A 12,861-nucleotide genomic window follows, 5' to 3' on the forward strand; every position below is an offset into this window, starting at 1 on the left:
TTTGATTCTCCCCACCCCCGGGCTGGTTCTGCATGCAGGTAAACAGAACTGCTATGCTCCACAGACCCAAGCTGCTGCCTTACTTTGAACTGGAATCATTGCTTTCTCAGTCAGGACCAGGGTGAAGGAGCATGGAAGTGCACAGCCTCTGGCACTCTGAGCCTCTGAGCCTTCCAGCATTTCAGGTTCCTGCCAGATTGCTCATTATTGGAAAGCTTGGTCTTCTGCACAGAATTTCGTCTCTGGTGGATAATCCCAGTCGGAGCCCAGAAGCAGAGCTTAAACCCAGATAGCATTCTTCTTTAAATAGAGAATGGCTCTTTTCCTTTTATCAGTCTTCAAATTAAAAAGTTGTTTTCTGTCATGACGATGTAGGCGAGCTTTCTTCTTTAAATGTCATTTCTTGTTGGCAAGCCAGCTCAACATCTTGTGAACATGGTCACCGAAGACCTCAGCATTGTGTCATGGATGGAAATCTCCAATCCTCAATGGAAAAACACTGTGCCCAGAGATACTATTTCCTAACAGTTCAGAAGTGTCACTTTGGGTTCTTACCAGACTGGAGGCACTAATGAAAACCCCAAAAACAACTTGTACTTTTATCTTCCCTGAAATTCTGACTATTTAAGCCTAAAAGACTAGGTTCATTAACAAATTAATATTGGATGTATAATTTGCTTCATTAAGTGATTGCCACCGTTCGTAGTGTTTAATAAGCTATTTTGGTGACTAAGACCTGTAATATATTCCTACATACTCATTCATCTCAGCTATCTTTATTGAAAAAAAATGCATGCCAAGATAGCCAGATAGAATTATTGTTTGTACAAAGACTTATTCACTACTTAGTAGAGCTTCCCCATGCTTTTCTCACCAAAGTAAGACTTGTAAAGTTTGCTCCCTGCTTGAGAAGAAAGAAAGGCCTCTTTGTTCCTCAGACACCTTTAACCTTTCTGTAGCATTTGAAACAGCTGAGAGATGAGTGGTGGTTACGCACGAACCATCAGCCCCAGCAGCATTGGCCATGGTCTGTGCCAGTTTTCAGAAAGTCATTAGAGCAGCCGTAGGGGGTGAACATAGAGCTGCCTGCGTGAGAGAATGCATATAGCAAGTGACCTCCATGTAAGGAGAGTCTTCAAAAGACGCGGAGCCAGAAGGCAGCGCAAAAGAGAGCCAGTTAACACTTGATTCTGCTAGGCCAGAGGGAAACTGTTAAGAGATTTTCAAAGTTTTTATTATCACCAAAAACAACAGAATAGAAAGTTCAGTGCTATCTTGGGAAATTTTTGGGTTGGGTAAACATTGTGAAATAAGGCAATTCTTGTAAGTTACAGTACCAAACCTAGACTCCCTGTATTTGCTAGTATTTTTTAGCTTTATTAATGTTGTCTTTCTTATTTCAGAAAGTAATTGGCTATGTTTTTGCATTTTTATTTAAATTTATTTTACTGCATTGTGATTTCTTTTATCTTAATACAAAATGGTCTGTTAGAAAGTGTTCCAGATATTTTAAGCCATCTGTAACATTTTTCATTTCAGTGATTCACATCCACTTGTAAAATTCCTGAGTAAGGAACTTAGTAGATGAGGTCCAGAAATTTTCCTGTCTGAGAATCATTTATTTAAGATTAAGGTGGCATGTTTCAAATATTCAGGTAGCTTCTCGCAGAAATCATAAAATTCCAGCAGTATGCAGAAGCTAGGCTTCTCCTACCTGCGATGCTGGGGATCAGTGCCAGAGCCTCCTGTACAGTGGACAAGTGTTCAGTCAACTGAGCTATATTCTCAGCCCATGAGATTTATTACTTTTGACTCATACAGTTTTCTAGAAGTTTGCATATTTGGTTCAGATATTAGTGAATAATCCAGAAAAGGTTCTTAAATTTTTCTCACTGGATTTATCTCTTGTGGCCTAAAGAGCAAGTCAAAGAATATGCCACCACATCCAGAGTTTAACTGTGCATTTCAACTTGGATTGACTAATACTTTCCCACTTAGTTTCCTTGGTTTGGAGGCCCTCTGTGTGTGTGTGGTGTGTCGTGTGTGTGTGTGTGTGTGTGTGTGTGTGTGTGTGTGTGTGTGTGTGTGTGTAGTGTTTTATCTTGGAAACTGCAAGTTGTAGATATTTGTTAATGGGCATCAAGAGCCTGGCTTAATTGCCAGGACTGTAAAAGCAACAGGTTCTCAGACACAAACATAGCTGTTCTAGGTGGGGTTTTTTTTTTCCGAGACAGGGTTTCTCTGTGTAGCCTTGGCCATCCTGGACTCACTTTGTAGACCAGGCTGTCCTCAGACTCACAGCGATCCACCTGCCTCTGCCTCCCTAGTGCTGGGATTAAAGGCGTGCGCCACCACGCCCGGCTGGATTTTAAATTTTTAATTGAAGTGTTTTGGCAACCAAAGAATGATTTCTTGGTTTTTTTATTGATAGATTGTAATATGAACTCTGGTACCTCTCTCAGAACCTGTCTGAGCATCAGTTCCTTCTATAGAGATGAAAACTGAATAAAAAACACCTGCTTACCTAATGTGGATCATAGAAAAAACACACACACACACACCTCAGAGTTGTACTGAGGATTAAATCGGGATAATACAACTGCTGCTATCTATCATAGTACCAGCCACATAGTAAAAGTGGTGCTGGATGGTGGTGATGCACACCTTTAATCCCAGCACTCAGAAGGCAGAGGCAGACAGGTCTCAGAGTTCTAGGACAGCCTGGTTTACAGAGTGAGTTCCAGGACAGCCAGGGCTACACAGAGAAACCCTGAAAAACAAATCAGTAGTAAATTGCCTAACTTATTCTCACATGCTTTTGAAAACTCTTAGTTTCTGACTGTCCTAAAGATAGTTCTGCCACCTTATGTAGTCAGCTGCTATGGATTAAACTGAGCCATATGAAATAGTGCAGGGTTTGGGAGGAAGAAGAGTGATCATTTCAAAACATTTTCAGGAAGCTGGTGGCTCCAGCCTTTAAGACCAGCATGGAGGCTTGAGAGGCTCAAGAGCGAAACCTAATTGGATCCCCACAAGGGCAGGAGTTGTGGCATGGAATTGCCAGACCGTAGGCATGAGCAAAGCATTACATATTCAAACAAGGTCATGGTGGTCATGAATATCTGTTAGGCATGGTATAAAATTGGGAACAGTCGAGAGTGTCTATAGAGTCACTACCACCTGTCCCCTCAGATTACCACTGCACACCTGTAAGCCCCATTAGTGGCCATTCAAATCATACATAAAATACTTCTGTTGTCCCCCTTTATTTTTTTATTTTTTGGTTTTTTTCGAGACAGGGTTTCTCTGTATAGCCTTGGCCATCCTGGACTCACTTTGTAGACCAGGCTGACTTCGAACTCACAGCGATCCGCCTGCCTCTGCCTCCCTAGTGCTGGGATTAAAGGCGTGCGCCACCACGCCCGGCTGTCCCCCTTTAGTTTTCCAAAGGTAGCATCTTCCTCTAAAGGGTGTTTTCTGGATACTTTAGAAATGGTTCCAACTATGTCACTGTTATTTTTGTGGCATTGAGCATATGGCACAGATGGTACACTGTTTCATCGCCTCAGGTTTAAATAGTCACCCCTAGAGCCCCTTCCACATTTCTGATTCTAGGTAACCACAGTTCTGTTTTCCGTGTGTATAATCTTGTCACTTAGAGAATGTTATACATGTGAAATACACTATATAATACTTTGAGATTGGTGTTTACCTTTGGTCATTTGGCATAGTTCCTTGGAGGCTCATTCAAACTGTCATGTATATCAGTTAATTGTTCCTTTTTTTTTTTTTTTACTGACTAGCATATCCCATTCTTTCTTGTGGCTGTATCCTATGATAGACATCATTATGAAAATTTACTTACCAGGTCTCTATTATTGGGTACTCCTGTTGTCTATTGCTGTTACAATTTGAGAATTTCTTGTATACTCAAGACCTCTGCCTTCCTGCACCTACTTAATTTCTAGCAATGAAGGAATAATACCAACAGTATCCTTTGCTCAGATGTCCTCAAAAGGTGACACTCCTCACAAGCACAGCACAGTGGTGGACTACTATCAAGAGATAATAACTGTAACAAGGTGACAATGGCAGACTTTCCCAGAAAATCCTTCATGTTGAATTGTGACAAAGCAATGAATTGGGACGTACCATGGAGGAACAGAATGGCCCGAGGCTCACGGCTCCCTGATCTATACATGACTTGAGAATTCAGACCCCAGGCTACTGTCCTTGGGATCTGGATGTTTATGTGCACCTGTACCTCAAGGAGTGAGCCTCATCTCAGTTCTGTGGTCCATTGCATTCAAGTCTAAAAGTCAGGAGCATCCGGGTGCCCTGCAGTGATGCATGGCCCTCTCTCTGCATGTCAGCAGCATTTGGGAGTCCATAAGGAACCTGGCAACTTAACACTTCACAATGTAGGTAAAGTTTAACTTTGAGCATTCCACTTAAGAAATTTTAGTTTCCTGCCAGATACCCATACTCCTGTTTTTGATAGTAAATCATAGGTGGTAATTTTTTTTTTAATCTTACTATATTCGAGGAACAGAAACAATCCCTTTCATTGTCATTTAAGATCTCACTCAGGTCTACTTCCTAGTTAGGAATGATGTTTGTGAGGAATTCTCCCTCTTCCTGCCCCGCTCTCCCTCCTTTCCTCATTCTCTTTTCTTAGAACCTTCATAACTCCGTGGGGAAGACAAGGAGCCCCAAAAAGATCAGTAGTGCCTCTCGCCTTCCTCAAGAATCAGCAAAGTATTTTGGGTCCATTTCTGTGGTTGCCAGATTGTTGCAAGATTGCCTCAAATTAAAGATATTATTTATTAATTAATTAATTAATTTATTTTTTAGTTGCTGTGCCAGAGTTGGGCAACATCTCATTCCATAAAGTAGGCTGCGTTCTCTGTTGCTTATTTCTTTTAAAGCATTTAGCTCTATGGGATGCTTCTTGTGTACATACAGGAAGCACAAGTTCATGTAGAATTGGCAGGGGACACCTGAGACAGAGTTGCTGATTATAGCGCACTGGATATCATGGTAGATCTGGACACAAGTGGGCAGCCCTTTCCAAGCACTGAAAATTGTGGCTGTGGTGGGATTTGAATCTTGGGTTTGCCAGGTTTTCTAGAATACTTTCTGGGCATGGTGTCACCTGCCATAACTTCAGCACTTAGGAGGTGGAGTTAGTAGGATCAGGAACCCAAAGCCAGCCTTAGCTATGTAGACATCCTTTATTCTCTGATGATTCCCTATGTGTATACAATGTAGCTGTTTTGTTTTAGGTTTTGGTTTTGTTGGATGTATTTGAGACAGAGTTTTTCTGTGTAGCGTTGGCTGTCCTGGAACTCACTCTGTAGACTAGGCTGGCCTCAAATTTACAGAGACCTGCCTGCCTCTGCCTCCTGACTACTGAGGCTAAAGGCCTGTGCCACCACTGCCTGGTAGTAGCCTTTTTTTTTTTTTTTTTTTTTTTTTTTTTTTCCTTTTTTTTTTTTTTTTACCTCTAGTAATTAGCATCTTATCTTCTTCACTTGGTAATTTCCCATTAAGCACCTTATTAAGGACAAGCTCATCCATTCTGCATGGAAGCCTGTTAGTAACCTGGTACCCGGCACCAACTCCAGGTTCCTCCAGACACTCTGTGCAGGGACACTGACTCAGCTCCCTGAATATTCCCTTCTGGTTTTCCTGTGTTTCTTCTTTCTTTATGAAGTATGATTATCTGAAGGCCCAATTCATATGTTCCCTCCTCCCTGAAGCTGATCCTTGGCTTGGCTCTCCTCCCAGCTCACATGGATTTGTCCTACTGCCTTAATAGTTGAGTAACTAGGCACTTGTCTTTTACATTCTCTCCAGGTCCTAAGAGCAAGCTCTTAGAAGGTAAGAATGTTTACTCCTCCTCTGTTCTGATATCAGCCTCATACCTGGTAACTGCTCTTTACTGTTGGTGCTCAGCGTTAGTACCCAGAGAATTTAAACATGAAATTAATTCATTAGGTCAATATATGTACAATTTACAAAACCAAGTTTGTGTTTGTCTTTTCACTGCCTCTGTGTCTTGCTGTTGATGGCATACCCATTCATATATAAATCAGGAATTGTAAATTCAAATGTCTTCAGAGAATAAGAAGATAATACAAATGAGAGATGTGGCCAGTACAACAGGATAGTTTTCAAATTAGCTATATAGGAATATTCTCATGGGAAATGCCCTCTCTTCCCCCTGCCCTCGAAACAGTATAGACTGCCTTAGTTTTCTTACTTGAAGAAAGATATAAATACAGGTATTGTCTGTCTCTACTGTGAGGAAAAGCATCACCTGAAGTAGAGTGATCCATGGCAGTTAGGAGGGAAGAGGAAGGGCTGGGTGGATACAAAGTGTGTCCTATGGGACAGTAGTTGCCTTCAAGAAAAGTACCAGCATTACCAGATAAACATGATTGGAAATCTAGATTTTCATGTGAAGTGTTTTTTGTTTTTGTATTTTCAAAAATAATATGGAGACTAGTAGAGGCAAAAGAGATTATATTTGGCAGTCACATACTGCCTGTCATAATCTCAGGGTTTGTGATATCTATCCTAAGAGATGGTGACAATTCTGAAAGGCATTATTAGGAAAAGTTGTGTCATATGCTGCATATGTAAATGAATAATCACTTTTATCTGCTATTTTGGAAAAGATCATTTCCCCTGAGAAGGCAATATAGTAAGTACACTAATAGTGGATTTGCAATAGGCTTACCTTTACCCAAGGCCCAGTTTCTCAAAATGGATGTAAGCGCTTTTCATGTCCTGTGGTAGTATGCCACAGAAAGAGGAGCCAGTGAGAATGCCCTTGGACTCAGTGGAGCTGCTCAGTGGCTGCACTGAACTGGTGAATTTGACCAGAATATCTGCTGTAAATACTGCTTTCTGTTTCCACTGTGGAAGGATGGGTTTCATTAACACTGCTTTGTTAGTGCCTGCCACCATCAAGGTCGGTATAATTTGATGTTTCATTCCTTAGTGTGTTGGGCATTATCCTTTTTTTCCCTATGTTTATTCCAGGCAGAATATATGACAATTTTCATTATTAAGTTACATATTATAGCCAAAACTTACAAATACTCAACTCTACCACCATCCCCCTTTCCAAATGTTTTTGTTTATACAAATGTATAGGTACATTAAATATATAGGGTGTTTTTTTTACATGTATGATAGTTCTTACACTTTCTGTATATCCACTATCTTGGATGCATATATATCTCTGTATGCATTCATTTTTGTTTGTTTGTTTGTTTGCCTGTTTTTTGAGACAGGGTCTCACTGTAGTCCTGGCTAACCTAGAACTTAAAGTGTGAATCAGGCTGGCCTCAGACTCAGAGAGCTGCCTGCCTCTGCTTTTCTCTCAGGGTTAAAGGTAAAGATGTGTGCCTACACACACATGCAGACACACACATTCACTCACTTACACTCAGTTTGTCCTTTTTAGTGAGTCACTGCTCTGATGTTGCACTGCACATCCTTACAAATGTTCCTTCGGTGTGTATGTTCTAATTTCCCCAGTGAATAGAGAAGAGTCTAAATCCTGGGCCACACAGAAATGGTTTCTCATTATTCTTCCTAGTAATTACGGTGTTTTAGAAACGGTCTTAACAATGTTTGAGATACCTGATTTTAATTGATTTTCTTCCCCCACAGTGGCACTTGTTTACTTTCTGGTCCCATTCATTAGCTTAGAGCACTCCTTTTCATCCTTTTTAAAAATAATATACTACAATTTATATTGTTGGTGGTGGTGGTGGTGTGTGTGTGTATGTGTGTGTATGTGTGTAGAGGTCACTGTACTGGTTCTCTTGATATTTTGAAATTCAAGATTGGGGCTGGAGCCATGTAAAAGTGTATAGTGCTCTTGCAGAGGACCTGGGTTGAGTTCTAACACCCACATCAGGCAATTCTTAGCTGCCTGTACCTACAGCTGCAGGGGATTCAGCATCTTCTGGACTCTTCAGGCACTGTACTCATGCACAGGCCCACACACAAATACACGTGATTTAAAAATTAAAATACAGCTGGGTGCTGGGTGTTGTAGGTGTCATGCTACAGTTATGGGGAAAACAAAATGCCAGCTGAGAAATACTCTCTCATAGTCATGAGCTTCTTTTCTCAATCGTTCTCCCTCCCCTTTGCAATCACAAGTGAATCTGCAAGTGCTATGAAAGTGTTTTTACATTAGTACCTCTTCAATATTAGTTTCACCCTGGATACCATCATTTTCATATAGTTTTAAATACTTGCAGGGACTGAAGATGTAGCCGAGTGGGAGAGCGTATTCCCCTAGGACCTTTCCACCTCATGCAGTCAATTCTGGAACGCTGTGTGTGTGTGTGTGTGCGTGCGTGCGTGCGTGCGTGTGTGCACGAGTATGTGTGTGGTTTTTAGAGACAGGCTTTCTCTGTGGCTTTGGCTGTCATGCACTCACTTTGTAAACCAAGCTGGCCTCAAACTCACAGAGATAGAGAGGCAAGAAGCAAGCAGAGTGCTGGGATCACAGGTGTACTCTGCCATACCTGGCTAATAATTGGAGGATGTGGATATAGATCCTGCTATGTCTTGCATGCTAAGCGATCGCTCTACCATTTGAGCTAATCCCCCGATGTTCTGGAACACTTTTAAGTGGGGACTGTTCATTAAACTTTTCCCCCCCTTTGGTTTTTTTCAAGACAAGGTCTTTTTTAATCCTAGCTGATCTTGAACTCGAAGTGATCTGCCTGCTTCTGCCTCCCAAGTGCTGGGATTAAAATTGTATACCACCACTGCCTGGCTCATTAAACTTTTTGGATTTTTTTGAGACAGGGCTTCTCTGGGTAGCCTTGCCTGTCCTGGACTCATTTTGTAGACGAGGCTGGCCTTGAACTCACAGAGACCTATCTGCCTGCCTCTGCCTCCCAGACTGTCATTAAACTTTTTATTAAGAGAACACACAGCCAGGCATAGTGGTGCATGCCTTTAATCCCAGCACTTGGGAGGCAGAGGCAGGTGGGTCTCTGTGCGTTCAAGGCCAGCCTGGTCTACAAAGAGAGTTCCAGGACAGCCAGGCATACTACACAGAGAAACCCTGTCTTGAAAGAGAGAGGGGGCCGGGAGGGAGGGAGAGAGAATACACTCTGAGACGGTCTTGGTGTGTTGGCTGGAAAGTCACTGACAAATGAAGACTCAGTGTTATGAATCCATTAGGTCATGGTGGCATGTTTGTCAGAGTCAGTAAACCTAAATACTTAACTACCCCTTTGTGTGTGCATATGTGGAAGGACGGTGAATTGTGAAGAGTGTGGCTGTGTGAAGTCATGTGAAAGAAACTGGTTTTGGTTTCCTCCCAACTCTCAGGGAACATTTAAAACATTTAAGATTGGGTATACCTCTTAATTGTTTATCAGAACTTGGGGGGCAACCCAGATGTTTGTAATTTTTATTTACTTGGTGGGGTTTTGTTTGTTGTGTGGTTTTGCTTTGTTTTGGTTTTTGGTTTTTTGTTTTTCTCTGTGTAATCTTGGCTGTCCTGGACTCGGTTTGTGGACCAGACTGGCCTTGAACTCTCAGAGATCTGCCTGCCTCTGCCTCCCGAGTGCTGGGATTAAAGGCGTGCGCCACAACACCTGGCTACTTGTTTGTTTTTTGAGATAGAGTCTCCATGTGTAGACGAGGCTGACTTCAGGGTTGTCCTGCTTCAACTCGCTGCGGGCTTGGATTACAACCTTGCATTGCACATGTGGCCTCTGCTTTCGTAACTAAAAACTAATAATTTTATATTTATTGTGTGTTTGAGTGTTTGTATATTCAGGTACATGTATGCCACAGTGAGTGTGTGAGGTCAGAGGACAATTTGTAGGTGTCATTGCTCTCCATCGTGTTGGTTCTGAGGATCAAACTCATATCAGGCTACGTGGCAAACACCTTTGACCTTAGCCCACCCACTTACCAGCCTCAGTTTTTGGGTGGTGGGTTTTTGTTGTTGTTTGTTTGCGGGTTGGTTTGTTTTGGTTTTGTTGAGAATTTTACGTGCAGTCCAGCCTGGCCTCAGATTCACAACCATTCTACTTCAGTCCCCTGGTAAGGACTAGGGTTATAGGGTTATGTTATCATGCCTGGCACAGGAACAATTTTTTAAAGACCCCAAGGTAGTTCTAAACTGTGGCTGACCTTGAGGCTTGTAAAGGTTTTAATTAAAAACAAAAAAAACTTTTTGGGTTAAAATATGCCAAAGCTGGGGCTGGAGAGATGGCTCAGAGGTTAAGAGCACTGATTGTTCTTCCAGAGGTCCTGAGTTCAATTCCCAGCAACCGCATGGTGGCTCACAACCATTTATAATGTGATATGATACCCTCTTCTGGCATGTGGGCAGGGCAATGTATACATAATAATAAATAAATCTTTAAAAAAAATATGCCAAAGCCAAGCTATGGTGGCACACACCTTTAATCCCAGCTCTTGGGAGGCAGAGTCAGGGGGAATCTCTGTGAGTTCAAGGCCAGCCTGGTCTACAAAGTAAGTCCCAGGACAGCCCGGGCTACACAGAGAAACCCTGTTTTGGAAAAAAACAGAAAACAATTGCTGAAGGCCCAGATTTGTTGGAGGGATACCACTGACAAATCCCAAATATAAGCCAAATTTGTGGTTTGGTGCACACCTACAATCTCAGTACTTGAGAGGCCACGGTAGGAGGATAAGGAGTTCAAGGCCAACCCTAACTACTTAGTAAATTTGAGGCCAGTCTGAGCTACATGAGTTCCTGTTTCAAGCAAAAAAATAAAAATTTAGAGCCCGGTATGGTGGCACATGCCTTTAATCCCAGAACTCAAGAGACAGAAGCAGGTCTGCCTGGTCTACAAAGTGAGTCCAGGACAGCCAAGGCTACACAGAGAAATCCTATATCCAAAAATAAAAAGTGGGGGGGCGGGGGGACTAGAGAGATGGCTCAGAGGATAAGAGCACTGTCTGTTCTTCCAGAGGTCCTGAGTTCAATTCCCAGTAACCACATGGTGGCTCACGACCATCTATGAGATCTGGTGCCCTCTTTTGGATGCAGGCTTACAGGCAGACAGAACACTGTATAAATAATGAATAAATAAAATCTTCAAAAAAAGATATAGATATATAAATTTTTAAAATTCACCGGCCCTCAAAGAGTTAGTTTCTAGAGATCTTACACCCAGGGAAAATCAGGCTTAGGGGGAAAAACATAAAACCAAGATTAAAATTGCCTTCTATTAGCCAAGTGTGGTGGTACAAACCTTTAGTCTCAGTACTCAGGAAATAGAGGCAGGCAGACCCTGAGTTTGAAGCCAGCCTGTTCTACATAGCAAGTGCCAGGGCAGTCAGAACTACATTGAGAGACCTTATCTCAAAAACAAAAAGTTTCCAGTCATCCAGACCTTTGTGGCGAGACCCTGTTTCAAAAGAAAAGAGAAGAAACAAAGATTCAACTGCTTTAAAAAAAAAAAAAAAGTGGAACAACTGTACACTTGTGAATAACTACAGAGGTTAATCAGGAAAACTCAAGTTAAAAAGTCTATTCGGCTTGGGAGGCAGAGGCAGGTGGATTGCTGTGAGTTCGAGGCCAGCCTGGTCTACAAAGTGAGTCCAGGATGGTCAAGGCTACACAAGAGAAACCCTGTCTCGAAAAAACAAAAAAAAAAAAAAAAAAAAAGTCTATTCGGTGGACCTATTAAAGATGGGAAATTATATATTAGAAATATACTAAGTCAAAAAAAAAAAAAAAAAGAAATATACTAAGTCACTAGGCAGTGGTGGCGCATGCCTTTAATCCCAGCACTCGGGAGGCAGAGGCCAGCCTAGTCTACAAAGTGAGTCCAGGACAGCCACTGCTACACAGAGAAACCCTGTCTCGAAAAAACAACAAAAAGAAATATACTAAGGCTGTAATTTAAAGAATGTCAGAAATGCAGTGGATTATATTGTCTTGCAAAAGACAAGCAAGCTTTAGGAATAAACTAGCAAACAACATGACAAGCTCACCAACATAGGGTTATAATAAGCAAAAGCAAAGACAAAGTTTACAGTGCTTGGCTTTAGCGGAGTTTCCTCATTCTGACAATATCTGTTCAAAGCCAAGTTTCGTTCTACATAGTACACCTTAGTAACATTAGTACATGTTACTTCATAGTTAAGTAAAACTGAAATTCAAGTGTTTTATATCAATGATGCCACATAGATATTCCACTCAAGTCTTTCTCAATGGAAAGCAGTAGAAATGACTGACTTTGCTCACAGTTTGACAGTTAAATAACAGAGCTAACATTTATAATGAATGTACCATGCACCAGTAAAGCCAAACAGTCCCTGTGTGCTGTCTTCCCCAAACCTAGGGCTGTTGTAGGACACAGGTGCTTTTTATACACAGTAAGCTGAGGCCAAGACAGTAGGTAATCTACACACGTCCGTAGCTGGTAAGTACCTGGCCACAGGCTTTTAGAAGAGATGCTGGGTGCACGAGAATGGAAGAAGTGGAGGACCAGCATTAAGTCAAACCCCTGGGGAGCAGAGCAGTTGGCAAAGGGAGAGACTTACGTTCTTGCATAAGGCAAGGAGAATGAACCACAGAGGCCAGAAAACACCTTTTCAAGAGAAAACTGGTATTTGATAGTAACATGCATTTGGACATAGTAAAACAGTCGTGGGCATTAAGAAGCCAGATAGTGGGGGAAAGTCCCTGAACGGCTTGGTTCAAGAGAAGCCAGACTATGGCCTTGTAAAGCCTCTGAGGTTTGTGGGACTAAGCCTCTCCTGTTTTCCTAGTTGATGTGGCCCTTCTACCTTCACCAGAGGCCAGCATCTGTGTGTAAAGGCTGTACTTGT

The sequence above is a fragment of the Acomys russatus genome, chromosome 1, assembly GCF_903995435.1.
Source record: "Acomys russatus chromosome 1, mAcoRus1.1, whole genome shotgun sequence".
Taxonomy (NCBI): Eukaryota; Metazoa; Chordata; class Mammalia; order Rodentia; family Muridae; genus Acomys; species Acomys russatus.